Below are 17,566 nucleotides of genomic sequence, written 5' to 3' on the forward strand. Positions count from 1 at the left end.
TTATTCTAGTCCCATATACTCTTTAAATTAGAGCTAATTCCACAACCAAATTCACCTGTGATTAACACCAGTATGATTTGGAAATAATCCTATGGGTGTTCAGGAGGTGTTTTGGGTGTACACTGATATAAATCAGAGCAGGATGATTCATTGGGATTATAATGGAGTAAAACTGTATAAGAGAAGAGTAAAATATGAGAGTGACATTTGCCTCTAGTGGGGACTTCCAACTCCCATTGTAGTCCATGCAGATCTATTTCTATTTCTAATGGTACCAAGAACTGTTCAAATGGAAAAGCTTCATTCACTTACAAGCATGTAGGCATTCCTTGCCATTTAAGACCTCCCTAAGTATTCCTCATGGCCTCTGGCTTCTTCCCCTGAAAGTCCACATACAAGTCCCATGTCATATCGGTTAGCCAGGAGTATGTCTCATGCTCTTGCGCATCTCTTATGGCAGGAGACACCCATATTTTGGCAAGAAGAGACGGAGGGAACTATGTTTTTACAGGAAAAAACAGCACTCCTGCTGTCAGCTTTTGTAGAAATGGAATGAAAAAGAGATAGTAAATAATGAGGTTTTTGAGTATCTGAGATTTTTTTTTTTTTTTTTTTTAGTTAGAGGTTGTTTTACCCCTACTGTTTCCTTTGAGGATAGATATTTTCAATATTTTTTCTTCTGTGTACTTTTGTCTGTGTAAAATTTCAGTAATACAGTTGGTAGCATAAAATAAATATTTCAAAGTTCAGCTTTGCAAATTAAATTTGTAGTGACAGTCTGATTCAGGAGATGTTTTCCTCTAGAAGGATAATGATATCATCAGTAGTTTTCTCCTCCCACTTATGCCACTCTGGATCAAAAGGAGCTCCACAGAAAACAATAGACATGATTCATCCTTACATTATGGTAATATAAAAGCGAAGTGATACACCAATGAAATAATCCCAGTGGATTTAAGCAGGTTCAGAATATGGGTCATTTCAATTCACTAGTCACTGAGGCTCCCTTTACAGTAACAGAGAAGCTGACGGTAGAGTAAATGGAGTCCACTGTGCCTTGGGAAGGTGTCCGTAAAATGAGAGGTGAGCCATGGCCGCAGAGTGCCCATTCCTCTCCATTGTGTTGAGTGAGCACCTCAAAGGTAGATTTCTACATCGTGGACATCCCGCATGAGCTGCGATGAATCCTTCTATCCACCACCTTTGCCTCTGGTATCTGTAGGATACACGTCCTCATTGTATCTGCAGTAACTGTTGGAGTTTGGCATCCACAGGGCACAACCACATCCTAAAACAACACAAAATCGGGTTAAACTTACTGATTTTAGTTTATCCTACCACTAGGGGCCAAAAAGAAAGAGGAAATCAAGGCACTGGGCCCTTGCAGGGCACTAAGACTTTTTGCATGAAGACTGCAAAATCTGCAGCATTAGTTCAAGATTTCTCCCTGCCTTCCTGAGCTCCGGGAAGATGTCACCATGCTTTGTTTCATTGCTGTGCATTTACCTTGAAACTCGCTACTTATCCTCAGAAAGCACAAAGCATTTTCCGCCTGCCAAATCTTTAGGAAAGTGTTTCGTGAGACAGCAGCAATTGCTGGAAGAATATTTGAGGGAGGTTTAATAAAGGTGAACTTACTGTGCAGCCTTTGCTTTAGCTGAGATACAAGTAAGGATGCACTCCTCCCCACTTGGATACCCAGACAGACACATACACCCAAAGAGGTCCTTCCACTGAAAACCAACCAACCAACCAACTAAATTTAGGAAAAAAAAAAAAAAATCCACACCAAGAAAACCCAAGCTGTAGCGGGATTGTTGACTGATTAAATCTTAAGGACCCCAGCAACTTGGTGGCAGCAGAACATAGAGACTGAACTGAGTTTGGGGTTAGAGAGGGTCTGCTTTTTATGTTATTTCAGCCCTCATATTAGTGTGCATTAATTGCCATTTCTTATCCCAGAACAGTAGTAAGAGCTGAATATTTAAGGCATCTGATGTGCGATGGGGAAGAGTGTGTGGTACAGCCTCAGGAAAGCACTTGTTGCCATCTTCCACTCTTTCCTTGCTTCCTTATTGCTGTTCATGGAAAAAGAAAGAAGGTGACAAGAAGGATGGGCTCAGGAGAGGTGAATCGAGGGAAGCGCTATCCGTGCACATCTTGCTCTTGACAGGGTTAGGACCACAGATGAGAGCATTTGTAGGAGGCACATGCTCACCTCTGTACGGACCCTTGTTTGACCCAGTATGGCGCTCACTTTTTTTTTGTCCTCTCTTTCCTTACAGCCACGGGGTCCTGCAACAATGGAAAATTATTTTAGTGTGTGCATGTACAAATGTACTGTGGTCACATCTCTGCCTCCGGCTTCCCAGACTCCTCTTGTTCCCTGAAGCCTCCCACACAAAAACATTTCAGAGCACCAAAGATGGGCTTGTGCTGTGGATTGTCTCCTGAAATAGCCATCTTTGCTATTAACTATGTAAGGATCATAACAAATACTCACGTATCTCAGGTTGAGTGAGTAATATAAATTTAGTTAGGGTTTTATTTCAATGTTAACCAGATCCTTCTGGCAAAAGCTTAAATTAAGCAAGGGCTAAATTGCACAGCGAGACACATCAAACTCCTTTTCCCATGTAAGAATGATGGGATCTATTACAAAGGGTCACCCAAGAAGAAATGTCCGTGATGCCCTTGCTGATTTCCCCAAAGGAGGCTTTATGCAAGCTCTGCTGGTTTCCCAGGCTGGGCAGATGGGAGCAATGTCCCACCTGCATGCTGCTTGAACCCACAGGGGTGACATGTCCCGGGACTGCTGGAGACGAGACCATTGGCTTCTCTCATCTCCATCTTCACAGGAGATACTACCTTCTAACTTACTGTCATCGTTTAACCGCAGCCACCAGCTAAGCACCACGCAGCTGCTCGCTCACTCCTCCCCTCTCCCACTGGGATGGGGAGGAGAAATGGGAAAAAAAGTAAAACTCGTGGGTTGAGATAAGGACAGTTTAATAACTAAAATAAATAAAATATAATAATAACGGTAATAATAATACAAATATAACAATAATAATAAATGTGATGAAAAGGAATATAACAAAAAGAGAGAAATTAGACCCAAGAAAAGACAAGTGATGCACAATTCAATTTCTCACCACCAGCTGACCGATGCCCAGCCAGTCCCCGAGCAGTCATCAGTCCCTGCTGGCCAACTCCCCCCAGTTTATACACTGAGCATGATGGTCTGTGGTATGGAATATCCCTTTGGCTAGTCTGGATCAGCTGTCCTGGCCGTGCTCCCTCCCAGCTTCTTGTGCACCTGCTTGCTGGCAGAGCATGGGAAACTGAAAAATCCTTAACTTAGGATAAGCGCTACTTAGCAACAACTAAAACATTAGTGTGTTATCAACATTATTCTCACACTAAATCCAAAACAAACTGTACCAGCTACGAGGAAGAAAGTTAACTCTATCCCAGCTGAAACCAGGACACTTGCTGACCAGGCACGTGTCTGCTCCAGAGGTTATGACACATCGTAGCCCAAAAGCTGAGTCAGAAAAGGCTCAGAGTTGCTTTTGATGGAGTTTTCTTTCTTCAGCCTCCAACCAAAGCCAGTGGTTTTACAATGGAAAACTGCACTGTAACTTTGGAATGTTTTCCTTGGCATTGTGTACGAGTTACAACCATTTTATAGCTTTTATTCTCATCCCCCCCCCCCCCCCCCCCGCTTAATCATACTAGAGAAGCAGGGGGCATAGAAAACAAACAGCAAAAAAAGCCCAAACTGAAGTCCTCACCACCCTCTGCCTCTCTCTAAAGAAATACACATATTATTTTCCATTCCTGAGAAGTAATTTGATGATGGTGAACCCCAGCCAGTGCCATTTTCTATTATCCTTGCAATCACTCCTTAGGGCTGAGATCCCGGCACGTGACGCCTGCTTGTACTACAGAAAAAACCAGCGAGCTCCTCCTTGTCCATCCCTTCATTACCTCGCGGTCATCGCTCTTTGCTGCTGTCTCCTTTCCTTACTCTACCAGCTTGTGAGACGAAGCTCAAGCCGGCTTGCCTTGTTGCAGCAGCGAGCCTACATCCGTCTCGGTTTGCAAGTGTGCTGGTCCCTGCTCGCCGCGCTGTGCCGATTCAGTCATCGCAGCAGAAAGAGGCATAACCTCGTGGGCTTGCTCTCTCTTTTTCCTAGTGCTGTCCAGTGCTGTGGTAAAAGAATAAAATAAATAAATGTCTTTATTTAGGAAATGACAAAGAGAAGAAAACTGGGTGACCTATGCGGGATAATCAGGGCAGTTCAACTGCAAATGAAGAGCAGGAGGTACAGGAAAGGCTAAGTAAATACAAAGTGGTGTTCTTTGGCTTGATATGATAATGTGACATGGTACTTGTGATACAGAAGAGCCCCACACAAGTGATTCAGCTGCTGGTGTCTAGCACCATTGGAGCCCTGCGTGGCCTCTGGTTTCTCCCCCTGCCACCCCATGCGGACGTCTCGGACACCCTAGGTCATCTCAGGTGGCACTTAGCAGGTATGGTTAGACGAGTCAGTCAACCAGCTTCTGAGATTTAGCTCAGGAGATACCTGCCTTTAACCCCCAGGTGTGTCCGAGTCAACCTCCGAGCTCCTCTTATAACCAGTGGGAATATTAACAGAGCCCGTGGGGTGCAGGGAGCTGCTGGGGTCACCCCAAGGCAAACCCCTGCATGTGGACAGGAGCAACGACTCTCTGGACCGTGCTCACCGCACGGATGAAACCTCCACTGCCTGCCGTGAAGCTGAAGACACCAGCTCCTCGGAGACACCTGCATACTGACACCTGAACTTGGGTGTCCTTCTCAGCCAGGAGAATCCTGATGGAGAGGTGTGAGTTTGACCTGCCCTTGGAGAGGGGTAGACACCGGGATGCTCGGTACGCTGCTCCTGCAGCAGATTTGAGATGTCTCCTTAGGCTGGGACACAGGCCAGCCGGGAAGCCTCCTGCATTGTCATACAGCAACGAGACACTTGGGAAACCGCCACCCTTTTGAAAACCCATTTGGAATCCCATGCAGAGAACGCCCTCTCTATGGTAACAGCTACGCACATTCGGCATGATCTCTGCGGAGTTTAAGGTGAGTCTTTCACATGATTCTGGATGCAGATGTTCACCTGGCCCAGGCAAACAAAAGATTCTCCCTTCAGCATGGGCACAGATGGGATATATACAGCATACTAGAGGGGTATACAGACACTGTCATGCCAACAAAATCATCTGTATTTTACTGTAAACTGTAAAATAACTGAGCTGAGACAGTTCGGTTGTTTGGGTTCTTGGTTCAGATAGGAACAACTAATAAATAACACCATTCAAAATGATGCTGATGAGTAATTGATAGGGAAAAGCATGTGATCCTTCTTTGCTGAAACAGGGACCAGTAGGTCTGATGTATTTGTTTTTTAATTGACTTTGACTGCACAGGCTTTTGGTTTTATGCTGCAGATGGGGCTGCTTGCAATCATTTCGCAAGGAGCCTGTCCCATATGAATCATAAATGTCTTGTGGCTAGAAGCTGATATAATTTCAGAATGTGTGGGAAGGGCTGATTTATTGAAGGAGTCACATGATGAGTTTTAGGTCTGCAGCAGTTTGAGGCTTTCCTTTCAATCCTTAGGCACACAGTGAGTTGGAGGTGGTGGCAGATTGGATCTGTTTCATTTTACATCTCTGCCTTTATGAGTTCAGCAGGAGGGGGAACTGGATGCTTCCTAGAAGATTTATGATGTTGGCAACTTTGATAAGAGATTTTTATGCAACTTTTTCTCTTTATTGCTTTGCAAGCAACTTCCCAATACTTGTCAATGCTGACCAAAGCAAAAATGTTTTGAAAGCCTGCGTACACCAAGTCGGGGAAAAGAATGAGGATGAGCAAGCCAGCTGTTGTTAACAAGGTGAAGGTTAGCCTGGAGAACAGCACAAATGTGGAGATATATTGCTAGTCACAGATATTTATCGGTGAGCGTGTAAAACATGCAAAGTGAGTAACTCTAATAAAATGAGAAAATGCAAATCAGCAAAGCTGAAACAAAACCTTCAAGCAACCTTATTGATTACAGCATTGGATGCTTGTGTCATTGTCGTGTGCTACTTCTCCCAGGCAATGAACTTTGCAGGCACAGGATGGAGCTCAGGACCAGTGCAAGAACATCACTTTCCTACTCCAACCCCAGGACCGACTATTTTCTGTGCAAACTCCTATTCCTTCAAACCATTTGGTCTTTGCAGCATGTACTGATGGTAGCAGGCCATATACACTGTTTCTACACCCAGCCCTTGTTCTGCTCTCAACAAGCCTTTCCTTCGATCAACCATCTCTCCCCTCCTGTGGGCAGGTTGTTCACTAAATCATCTTGCCCAGTAGGTTGGTCCATGTTGCTCCAGCCTGTGAATTGACTGCTTCTCTACAAGTCAATCACTATTTCTCTGCATATCACTCTCTCTGGCCCATAGTCTCTTCACATCCCTGAAGAGCGTGCTGCTGGCAGGATCATATCCAGTTGGGTTCATATTTCTTTGCAGTCCCAATAAAAACTCATGCCCTTGTGATACCAGCTGGAGGAGGCATCTCAGAGATGCTGGAGGCTTGGCAAAGGAAGACTTAGCTGTCTCTGTTCTGGAGCTAGCCATGTGAGAAATGAAGAGTACAATGCCAAGCAAGAATCAACAAATAAGCATAAAGTTTCTGGAAGAACAGAAACCATGGATAAAGTGAGTGGATGCTGAATTGGCTGGAATTCAGAGGCTCCTAGCTGAACTCATGGCAGTATTATCACCACACGCAAGGGAGAAAATGCTTCCAAGGACTCACCTATAACCTCAAGTCAAAATGAGGCCAAAAGCAGCCACAAAAACACGTGGAGATAACTTGTAGGGTAAAACACCAAAATGCATTAGGAATGTAAGGGCTGTAAGTGATGCTTTTGGAAGGAAGAGAGTTTTAGAGCAGTTCAATGGAATAAGCAGCTGCTAAATGGACACCATCCATTTAGCCAATCCTTCCAGTTCTCTGGACATTCCCTTGCTTTTGATGGTCATTTTGGCTTTCAAAGTTTCAATGAACACCAGTGTAATGTGGTTTGGGGAGGACGTGCTCTTAGCAGGCTCCTCATTTTCTGATGGGGGAAGCTACCATCAGTTCTTCAGATGACAACTGGCTGCAAAACCCAGGAGAAAGTACCTTGAATGTGTTAAAGGGAAAGTGTGCTACATACCGCCTGGCAGGAGAGATGACGAGAAAGATTTTTTAAAAAGCTAAATTCCATTTTTTCTAAAGAAATCTACTCGTCAGCCAAATAAAACTTTGCTTTATTATATGTGAAGAAGAGGGACTTATGTACCCAAAGCTCATTTACCTTTTCCAGTGGCGTGAATGAGTCTAATAAAAGATACTGTCCTTAGTACGAAGCTGTACGAGCCAGGCAAGCATCTTTATGCCAATATGTCCAAAGCTGATGCAGATTTTAGAGCTTGAAATAAGTCTGTGTTTTCTCACATGCTGGCTGGGCAAGTTGGAGGGGAAACATAAGAATCATGGTCACTGAAGTGACAGATAGACAATTGCTCCATGGGCTGTCAGTGTCATGTAAGGAAAGTCACCCAGAAGAATCCTGTTGGGAACTGGCAGTGTGTGGCACGCAGATTGACCAGGAGGTGTGTTAAGCAGCTTTCATCTGTGATGTCTAAGGGAGGAAAGAAGAACCAGTAAGAATCATCTCCCATTTTTACAAGCCCTTCTTTACAAGGTGTTCATCATAGGGCTAGAGTCTGTAGACATTTGCAGAAGTAATCTCAGCCTCCTCTGCTGACCCACAAATGCTGGAGAAATTGGGAAAACCAGAAGGACGCACCAGGTAAAGGTCTTCCTGTGATTTGACATAGGAGTTATTTTTAAAATCCTTTTTTATTAAGAATTTGGTCAATTTTAAAATAAAAAAGATAATTTTTAAAAATGTGAAATGCAGTTCTTAGTCATCAGTAACAGCATTTTGAACAACCTGTTTTCCTTCAGTCAAAATTATTGCCTCATTTAACCCAGTTTTGCAAATAGCTTCAGTTCCTGTGAAATTCCCTTTTGGGAAAGAAACATGAATTTGCTATCTATTGGAAAAATGTCATGTTGTTTTGGTTCAACAACCTAAACTGATTTGGTGGTGGAGCTGGATATATAAATGGTATCACTTGCACATACTTACTTACCTCTGCAAAGTAAGTGGAAACACTGCCTACAAAAAAATCTGAAGAAAGAAAAAAAAAAAAAACCCCACTCAAGTAAATTAAAAAGAGCAAGTGAAAAATAACAGAGATTTTTCCTCTATGTATTTTCATATACACCACCAGCAAAGAAATCCAAAATGGCTTCAGGAAAAAGAGCAATGCTGTTCCTCCCACTTGCTCTTTTCCCAAGGTATGTGGTATTGTGTTCAGAAGCCTGATCTGTGTCTTCAAAGCTCTCAGTAGGTCAGATTTAAGTTATCAAAACAGAAAAGAAACCAATTGGTGCCTGTGATTAATTCTTTTGCATCGATGAAGGCATGGAGCTTTCTGCAGCGCATGGGGGACTTGGCACCAGCGGTTGCACTCAGCAGCTGGGCACTGCTGGCCGTCATGGCTGGTTTTGTTCACTGGGACACAGATGTGTCCAGCCAAAGCATGCCGAGGTCCAGGAGAGCCTTCCCATCCAGTTCAAGGGATATTTGCAGTAGACCTGTCAGACGTTTCAAAAAAAGCATGTATACACTGAAAAATACACAAGCACCTGTAAAGGTATTTACAAAGTCAATACGTACTCAACTCCACCAGAAATCAATGGGAATTAAGTACTCAGCCTATATGGGAATGTTTGCAAATCCCATTAGGTGCCTATCTGCATGCTTAGAACCCAAAACACATTTGGGCAGTAGCATGGAAAAATGTACATTACTTTGGGATGACTGTGTTTGTTGGCCAGCCACCTCTAACAGGGGCTTGTTGTTAGCACGATGTATACAACTCACACCGCTGATGGCTGTGCTAAATCACAGATGGACAATATTGACCCAGTATTTTACGCTAGGTTTCAGATGCCGATTGAGCTGTACACCTCTCAGATCATTACGTTTTTTTGTATTTTGGTATTGCACATTGAAAAAAGAGCCCACACTGTGTTAGTTGCTAGAGGCTCTATGGACAGCCACTGAGAGATGTCTGTACCCCAAAGGCCTTCCAGTCTAAGTGCTCAAGCTAGACAAATGCAGGGAGAAACTTATACAAGCAGATATGGAAAGAAACTTCCTTGAAGTGACATGAGAAGTCTACAGGAGAGGTGGGAAGAGTGCACAGGGGTCCCATTCCCAATCCAGCACTTGTTTTGGTTGCCGAGTGTTTCTTGGTCGGTGAGTTGCTCTTTAGCCATAAGACAACCTCTTAAGTAAACAGAAGGACCAAAAAACCATGCATGCTCATATACATACATGCAAACAAATTGAAGGCTAATAAAAACCATCACTAGATATTCAAAGTGAACTCCAGCTTTCACTTGAGTGTTGTTATTGTGGCAAAACAGCATAGGATGACGCGATTTGTGTTTGTTTGGTTTTTTTTTTTTCCCCCAAAGGTTATGCAATCCTTTTGTTAAAGAAAGGCTGCTCTTGGGATCCCTGGGAGCTATGAAACCATGGCAATCACCAGATCTCACAAACAAGCAGTTGGACTGGCCTTGTGGCCTGCATTACTTTGGTTGCATACTGCTCCCGAGTTGCCTCACCCTTGTGCTAGGAAGGAGCAGTCTCTGTTTCAGACATCGGAGGTGATCAGTTAATGTGCCAGGACCCTCCGGTTGACAGGGCAGCTGATCGGTTAGCCTCTGGCTGAACCGCTGAGCTGTAAGTCAGCAATCAGCGAGCATCCCCAAGGTCAAAATGAGGCAACGACTAAATCACAGGCAAGCCAGCTGAAGGACATTCAGAATTTCTACTGTCTAAATGTGCTTTCAGGCTGGATGTGGCCGGCCAGGATTGGGATGACCCAAGTTAACCGCTATTCCCTGCGCAGCCTGGATGGGGCAGCTCATTAGCCACGGTGCCAATAATCAACACAATACTGCTGGACCCTGAGGAAAGCATCCCTGCAGGGTGCTGGTGCTGTTTCTTATGACCTTGCCAGCAGCTTTATAATTTGTCATTTTTCCATCTCAGAAGACTGAATCACTCACTTGACATATGCCAATATCCAGAGTGCAATTAATTGGTTCAGCCTTTGACATGACCCCTTGCAGCCTGGGAGCGCAGAGGAAAGATGTGTCAAAAGGGTCGGAGGGTTCATTTCAGAGCCTTTGGAGACTGCTGAGCACAGATAGCCTTCATGGAAGCTGGCTTGCTCGTTAGCACCTGGGAAACTCATTAAAGTTTTATGAGTTCTTTTTTAAAGGTTTGGCTTCTCATAGCTTAGGGTCACTATAGCACTGCTCTATGGTAATTATACTAATCAGAAATATTTTCTTTCTACTACACTAATTAGCAAGTGGAGAAACTTAAGAAACCAATGCAGAATCCAACAGGACTATCCAGATGATGCAGGTTTTTGTTTTAACTACATATTTTGCCATCAGTCCGTAATTTATAGATATGCTCTCTTTCTTTTCCAAAAGTTTCTCCTGAGATGCTTGTTATCTTCCAGCTCTATGGCATTAAATGAGAAAGGGAATAAAGCGAACTAGCCTATGAAAATTTGAAGGATTTATGTGAATCCTTCACACTCTTGAACCGACAATACCCTTTCCACATAGGGAAATACCATTTTCTGGCTGGCAAACTCAGAGGACTGTAATCCCCAAAGTGCTTTGTTTCTCTCCATAGACTAAAAAGAAAGCCTTGTGGTGGCCCTCTGCAGAAGTAGGTACAAACACTGCAGAAAACAGCGAGGCCGACCAAAGACCAGGGTGGCCAGAAGCTGGCTACATCCCTTCACAAGTCCTCTCTGCCCAGCCTCCTGCTCCACACTGTCCTGAGTGACTCAGCCCCAGCATCGAAACACATTTTCTACCCAAGACCCATTCACTTGCGCACATCACCTTCTCGCATTGCAGAGCACATTACCAACGGCCTAATACGTAGCCAAGGTCATGAGTACTGCTGGAAGTCACAGCTATGTACTATGTACCATGGGTTCAGGGCTGTGCTATTCCTGCTCTCCAGCCAGCTCAAAGTTCATGCCATGCAAACTCCTCTTTCCTTCAAGGTGCCGTGAACATATCCATCTCTGTGCACGCTGCAGTCAAATGCTCGGTGTTGGGGACAGCAAAATTGTCTTAACGTGCCGTAAGGAAATCTTTCTGCAAGTCAAGGGGCAGCCAGGAAAACAGCACCATTTGCTTCAGCCCAAACCTACCGATGATCCATCCCCCAAACAGCCTGCTGCAAGACTTCTTTATCTATTAAACAAGGGACACTTAGAAAATCATCCAAGGCATCACCCTGTTAGTCAGTGCTAAGATGTTCATAGTGGAAAAGGGGTTGAGGGACTTGCTTCCAGCCCCTCCAGACCTGGCAGGAAAGGAGAAGTTCTTCTAGAGATGTGGGACCTTCAATGAGTTGAGTTTCTGTTCAAGTGTGAGGCTTTAAAAGGATGTCCAAAATCTTCTTTCTCATGCTTGCTCATCTCAGGATGCTGCATTGAAGAGAGTTAGCAAGTGACCTTACTCTGAGGAGAAGCCTTGGCATCCCTGGCATCCCTTGAGCTTTTCCCCACACTGGGAAGAGGTCTCCAGGGGACACTGCCTGTTTGCTGTGTTCATCCTTGTGACCCTCACCTGAAATCGGACCTCCACCTGACCACGGAGTGAGATTCCCTTTTTCTCTTTCTGGTCCTTAAGCCATACTGAGCTCTATGCCCTGGAGGCACATCCTTCCTTCTTCCAGCATGTAGGTGGTCTTGGTCTCGTGTCTCTCTCTTCCTCATCCTCCAGCAGACTGCTGCCAGGTTTTCCAGGTGACTGTTAAGAATGGCAAATCTTCATTATGTTCGTTCCTTGTGCTTTGACATTTTAGCCTTGAAACCTGTGCTACTGTGGTCTGATGGCCAGTCCTGTCCATGTGTGCTCCACCAGAATGCTTGATACTAATGCTTAACGACCCTCTGTGCCAGATGCAGGGGATTCTTACTGGTATCTCCTAGGGGTTGGAGCTCAGTCTGGAAGCACAAGATGACAGAGGAGGCTAGGAAACCATGCATATAAAATGAAATTTGCCATCTGATACAAGTGTCCATAGTGATTCCTCTGTATCAAACCCAATCCCTAAGCTGACATCCCTACATCCGAGGAACTGCGGTGCAGCATCACTGACTCCCTCGGGGAATAGTCAGGAGGAGGCAATGTGGCGTCTCCACTGCAAGCTGGGACTGGAGATTTATTGCAAAGGAGGAGGGTGAAAAGATTTAAATAGTGTCAGAAGGAAGCAATTAGTCCAGATCCAAAGTAAGCTTACACTTGCTCTCACATGCCAGTTGGCACATGCATTAGCTGCAACACTTAGCACCGCGAGCATTTTCCTGGAAGTGCTCTTATGAATTCTGTTTCAAGTACTTAAGTGTTCCTGGATGTTCATTTCCATAATGATTCACTGAAAACAAGAAGCCTTGTTTTCTTCGTACATAATATGCTATAAATCAAAAGTAACTTGACCAGTTTTCTTCACATGCACAGACACACACACACACACACTTGCAATTAGACATGTGCGTACACTGGAACATAAACACACACATACACACACACACACACAGAGTTTGTCAGTCCATCATAGCCACAGTCATTTTCCTGGCAAAGCTGAGACTTTTCCTGCTGATCCAAAACCCACATCTGAATCATCCCAGATCTGTGCTGTGAATGATTATTTTGTTGAAAGAGACATGGGGCTTTAAAAGGCATCCCAATGTAAAGGAGATAGTTTTGCTTAAAGAGATGACTTCATTCAACTTTGCACTCTTGCCAGGAGAAAGCGAAAGAAGCAGCTTCTTTTGAAGACAGGGAGTATCAGCATATTTCCAAGACACCCGAGGTGCACTTGAAAAAAATACAGCACCCAAAACACTCATATTCATTCTTTTGTAGAGTTAGTGGAATGACTGACTATATTACTACTAGGATGACAGGATAATTCAGGTTGTAAAGGACCTCAGGAGGTCTCTGGTCCAACGCCCTCATCACAGCAGGCTCAGCTATGACTGCAGACCAGGTTGCTCAGGGCTTTATCCAGTTGGGTCTTGGAAAATCTCCAGAGATGGAGATTGCACACCCTCAGTCCCGTTGCTTGACTGTTGTCCTGAAGAAAAACTTTCTCCTTATAGCTGATCTGACCCTTCCTTGTTTCAACTCCTGTCTGTTGTCTCTAGCCCTCCTGCCATGCACCATTGTGAAAGGCCTGGGTCTGTTGTCTCAGTAACCTCCTTGTAGGTACCAGCAGGTCCCTCAAAACCTCCTCTTCCCCATGCTGAACCAGCTCCCCTCGCCTCTCTGCACATGGCAAGTGCTCCAGAGCTGAGCATCTTCGTGGCCCGCGGCTGACCTTGCTCTAGTTTATCTATGTCTTCTTGTACTGTGGGGGCCCAAACTGTAGTCTAATGAGCGCAAAGTAGAGGGGAATAATCAATTCCCTTAAGTCCAGGCTGCTGTTAGCTGCCTTTGCTGCCAGGGCACACAGCTGGCTTGGCTTCACTTCGTCATCCACCGAGATCCCTGGGTGCTTTTCCACAGGGTTGCTCCTCAGCCGCTTGGTCCTCACCTTCCTGAGAGGACACATGAGGCCAAGGGACTCCCCTGGATCATCTCAGTAGCTCTGCTCACAGGTATCCTGAATAGTCATCAGATCATTAAGTCACTCTTAAAAGACAGCATGAAAAATCCCTCACAGCCGCCCTGGACCTTGGAAATGGACAGTGCCATTGGAGGCCAAACACCGCTGGGGGACATGGCTGGTGCGGAAGGCAGGGAGGAGACAACTCTCTCAGAGACATGGCTCCAGCCTGTGAAGGCATAGTTGAAAATGAGGTTAAGAAGCCGGGTTTGACTGGCAAATTTGTCATCAGAGACGGGAGCTCCTCCCTGTAGAAACCCAGGAACCTTGGCCCAGAAGTGCACCTAGGCCAGCGCTTCCCTGCATGCTCCTGTTCCTGCCCTCTTGTCCAGCCAGGGTTTTGGTCTCTGAGCTGGGGTGATCCCTGAAGGGTGCCTTAGGCAGCCATAGGCTTACTTGGATGTGCCAATGCAAATTTGGAAATGCTTGCCTTCTTGAGATGAGAGTGTGTGGCTCACCTCCGGCTCAGCCAGCATTTTTATCAAAGGTTAACTAGAGAAAATGGAAGCTCTTGCTTATCTGTTTTGCTCCCAGGTATTTTTCTCCTGGGATGATTTCCAAACAGTTTAATTCAAATGAATTCAGTTCTCAGCAGCCCCATGACTTGATCCCACACCATGCCTTTGGATGGCATCAGCAGCTACCTTGGCTGGTGTTTCGAGGAATGGTGAGCATTCTGTCATCCCAGCTCGGATGTGCCAAATGTTGTTGATGACAGAAGTCAGCTCTCCACCAGTGGGACTATACAGTACGGCAGAGACAAGAGTATCACCATTGCTATCAGTTAAGTGAACTGGGAACTTCCTCCAAACTCCTATGGGTGAGAACTTGCAGAGTCAAAAAGGTTATTTTTATCTTCTTCAAATTGTTTGTACTAGTAAAATAAAGAGTATCATATTTTTACCCTTGAACCATGCCTAATAGCAGACAAAGGAGAGAGCCCCTCGTAGCCTCATTTCTTTAGGCAGTGCAGATCTTACTGGCTTCAGCACACTTTGCATCGAACTCATGGCTGGAAGAAAAACCACCATAGTCCTTCCTAGCTTCCTTGGCTAACTGGGTCTCCCTACACTCCGTCTGTAGCTGAGAGAGGCTTATTTGCAGGATCCTGGATTAGCTGACTTGACCCTGTCCAATGTGATTTCTCCCTAGGGGAAGATCAGAGAAGTAGCTGAGGAAGTGTACAAGTGTACAAGACATCCCTAAGTGTCTATTTCCATCTGAAAGAGCTTAGAGAAAGTGGGACATCTGCACAGGCCATACAGCTGCTTTTCTGGACTGACAACTAGAAGGCAGCTGGGATTCCTGGGGCATCTGAAATGATACTAGAAGCCTATATTTAGGCAACTGAATCAAGCCCTCAGCAAGGCCAAGAGTTGTGTTCCATCCAGCGAGGCCAAGAGCTCCTCCTGAAGCAGAGGCCTCCTGAATGCCAGCTAAGAAGCTCTGCAGAATTCACTGCACAGTTTGCTTAGGTATGCACCAAGTGTAATGGGAGATCAGACACCTGACTTACTGAGACAGAGACCACATTTAGGTGTATATATCTATTTATTGATCTTAAATGTTTAGTGAATATTTATTGTGAGGGAAAACAGGGCATCCCAGAAATAGCCCTGAAAACACTGGTACAACGTTGGTGCCCTGGCATCGATATATTCCAGTGGTTTACTGTGAGGTCAATGACTCTAAGCTCTAAAGGACCTTGTGAAAGCAAACCCTGCGGTTGAATGTCTATTGTCAGAGACATTAGTTCGCTTCTTCAGCTGCCAAATTTCTTTTCTACTCAGACCTGCTAGATGTCTGGATTTGATCTGGACAATATAGATTTGAGGTCAGGTATATGGATTACACCACAGTCCTTCAAAAGTTTGGTTGTTCACTTCACAGGGTCTAGATAAGACCAACTTCTTTCTGTAGCCACACCATGGGACTAGAAAGACGCATGGCTAACAGCATCTAGATCAGGGCTAGACACATCTGGCAATTCTTCAATTCCAGTGCTGGTACCTGGACTCTAGTTCTTGTGAAGAGCACAAAAAGGACTCGTTACCACCCCCTTATTTCTTACTGGCTACAATATCCCAGTCCATGTCACTGGTGTGGGATGCATGCTACCAAATTTTGCACCGTGTCTGTCTCTACAAAAGCCAGTAACTCAGGTGGCCTTTAAGGTCAAGGGACAAAATAGGTGCTGGGTGCAATTCCCATAGACATCTACTTGAGGATCAGATGATTCATACCTTGGACTCCATTGACTGTATCGAGCAGTTCTGCAATGATCACAGAAGGAACTAGCTCCAGCTGAGACTTGTGAAGAGCTACCTAAAGTGAGTCCCTCTAGAACGGTCTTTGGAAGAATAGTATCTTGTGCCCAGATCGTACTTTTGCTCCATTTACAGGACAATTCCCCCCTTCCAGTGACAGTCACCCTGGTTACTTATACTGGTCCTGAGACTCCAGCTGTGGCTGCGAACTAAATGGTGCTAGGCATCATGGAGACACACATGACAAAGATGATCCCTTCCCTACAGTACTAGGAAGTCTCTTCTGACAAAAGGCAGGCTTCACAGCACAAGGATAATAGTCAGTCACTCTGGCTAAGCGCTACAAGGGCAGATGCAGCTGTGCCCACAAAGTTGTCTTCTGTGTCTATTAAGAAAAAAAATATACCCCACTATAGGGGGAAGAAACCAGTGCAGGGAAAGTTTTGCTGTGTTGCTGGATTGCACGTGTACTCCAGAGCTGGGTGCATGTCCACAGCAGTGAGGAAAATGCAGGATGAATCCTAGCTCTTCAACCCTGAAATGTGAAGGGCAGGTTGATTTCACAGCTAACATGGGCTATACTGACTCATAGTTATGGTATTGAGTAGGATCTTACCGCACCTAATAAAACCAAATGAAGGATACAGGCAGACAGGCGAACTTAAGGATAAGATGATATTGATCAGTTGATAGCTTGGGGGAAAGAGAAACAGCCTTCAAAGCACTATTTCCATGGAGACTACTTACCACTCCCTGTTTCTATGGCAGCTTTCATCAGGAGGTCTTGATTGCCCTATGGTCTGCCTGGTCCATGATGTGGAGGAGAGAAAGGGAAAGAAAGGCAATTCTTAAATTGCCTCTTTATTGGGAACCAGAAAGGGATCCTGAGAAGGCAAATGTGAGCCTGACACCAATTCTACAGACACCAGTAAGAGTCCTTCCAGAGGCTTGAAACTTGTGCCTAGAAAATAGACTGACGGTGACCACCTTGCAAATGCAGAGGGCCCACAAATCGTGTGCCTCAGCTTGTGGCTCCAGAGGAACCAGAACATGAGCTCCAGGACACAGATATTCCACTTCTTGTTGCCAGCCGGGAGGGTTTGGTGCCCACTGACAGGTTAGGCAGCCTACAAACTAGTCACACGTTGCCTGCAGGGCAGCCACGTGCAGAAAAGCTAGAGCTCACTGTATATAATGTGAAGAGCTTTGGATTGAGCCCCATGTATCCAGTCTCAGCTGGTGTAAATGATATTCCTTCCACTAGTTGCCACAAAGCAGTCACCCCCTAGGACTGCCTGATATAACCAATACCCTGCCTTTTTTTCTCAAATTCTGGCCTTTATGACCCCCCCCAAATATGCTGTGTTCAGAGTTACACACCTATCTATGGCCATCATTCTCCCCTGCTCTGCACTCTCT

This window comes from Aquila chrysaetos, chromosome 3 (genome assembly GCF_900496995.4).
Source record: "Aquila chrysaetos chrysaetos chromosome 3, bAquChr1.4, whole genome shotgun sequence".
Classification (NCBI taxonomy): domain Eukaryota; kingdom Metazoa; phylum Chordata; class Aves; order Accipitriformes; family Accipitridae; genus Aquila; species Aquila chrysaetos.